This window comes from Phalaenopsis equestris, unplaced genomic scaffold (genome assembly GCF_001263595.1).
Source record: "Phalaenopsis equestris unplaced genomic scaffold, ASM126359v1 Scaffold204938, whole genome shotgun sequence".
NCBI classification, from domain to species: domain Eukaryota; kingdom Viridiplantae; phylum Streptophyta; class Magnoliopsida; order Asparagales; family Orchidaceae; genus Phalaenopsis; species Phalaenopsis equestris.
Window position 1 is genome coordinate 22,433 of NW_018224464.1, and position 1,605 is coordinate 24,037.

Consider the following 1,605-nt stretch of genomic DNA (forward strand, 5'->3'; position numbering starts at 1 on the left):
TAACATGACTTTGGCATTCCTGAAAATATGTATATTCCCTATATTTCAATGCTTCTTGAATTCTAGTTTGATCATAAGCCCCTTAGAGTGATTTTCTTCTTTTTTATTGACCAGACGACATATACTCTTCGATGGATGTAGCTCTTGGCAACTTGAACTAAAGACATTGGGAAGTGAATTATACTCCTTAGCAAAAAAATATAGTTGTTGGCTAGCTCTAAGTACTCATATAACGTTGTTGGTTGCATTTCAAGTTTTAAGTCCTCTAACTACCAACATCTCTTTCTGAAACAAAAAAAACAAATTCGTCGAGGGGCTTCAATTAATAGTAAACCGAAGGTGTTGATAAGGTGGGGAACCTGATTTTCTATCTTTGGTTTGCCTAATAATAAGATTGATGATATTTAAAAATGAGCTGGGTTGATTTGTTTGTTGCTTTCAATTCTTAGTGCCAACGTAGAAAATACATTATTTGAAGATGGTGATGGTGCAAATGCATTATATGCTTTTAACCCAACTCAAGTTGCTCAATGGTCACTACTAACGGTTTTTGGTCCCAAATCCTTGAGATTTTCTTTCCAAAGAATGTTTGTTTCATTTCTTTATGCTATTTGTGCAAAGTTAACGGTTTATGGATGAGTGCTATTAGGGTGGTCATTTGGCTCTGAACTGACATGCAACCTTTCGAACTTTTGTTGAATTCATGGGCAAGCAAGATAGAACCCAATGAATAGAAACATTTTAGCAGCTAGAGTGAAAGAAAGAAAAAGCGATTCGTAGTGACAAGTGAAATAGGAGCAACGTAAGCTGTAAATACTGAATTGTGGAAAGAAATACAAGTGTCATGTTGCTAAGCATGGGGAATATCCTTATTCTTAATGAATCGCAATAAAACATACAAACATTTTAGTGGCTTTTTTGTGCTTGAAAACTGTATCACAAACATAAAATTTACATATAGAGCAATCACTTTTAATGGCAGACTATTCGACTATTTGAATGCTAACACTTTAAAACTCATGAAAAATTAATGAAACTTTATACCTTCATTTATCATAAGTAGAAAGATTACAGGTTGAGGGGTTATATCTTCTTATGTAAAATCCCATCAACAAAAAATTCATCCTTTATAGTGTCTCAACCTTGTCAAATCTCTCCAAAAAAATATTCTTGAATTGATGTGGTATGGGAGTTTCATTTTGCCTTCTCCCCTTTCATAATCTAAGTGGGTTGAATTGAAACTCTCCAGGTAATTTCTTATCCTCACTCACCATAACAAAAGAAGAGGTTCCTCTCTCGTGCGCCTTAAATAAGTCAATTCTTTGTTGTTATGTTGATTCTAGAGGAGGGAGTATGTGTTCCCTTGGTGCTTAATGTAATGACTCCTGTACTGCACCATCATTTACTCATTCAACTCATTGATTTACTCTTCTACATTCTATATTACTAGTGATTTCTCTATTGCTTGATTATTTTCTTTATGTGACTCTTCTTATTGTTTGTGTCAAGATTCATGTTCATATTATCTTTCAAAATATTGAATCATGATTTGTCCATGGACTCATAGTACTAAAGAAATAGTTGAGGAAAGAGTGTTGAGAAAAA

The 1,605-nt window shown here is 33.7% G+C and overlaps 1 protein-coding gene across 2 annotated transcripts in view; it reads right to left on the reverse strand.

Moving 5' to 3' along the window:
* LOC110036307 (primary amine oxidase-like) overlaps window positions 1-1,605 on the reverse strand; it is a 15,082-nt gene that overhangs the window by 11,008 nt on the left and 2,469 nt on the right. The gene's annotated exons all lie outside the window — the stretch shown is intronic.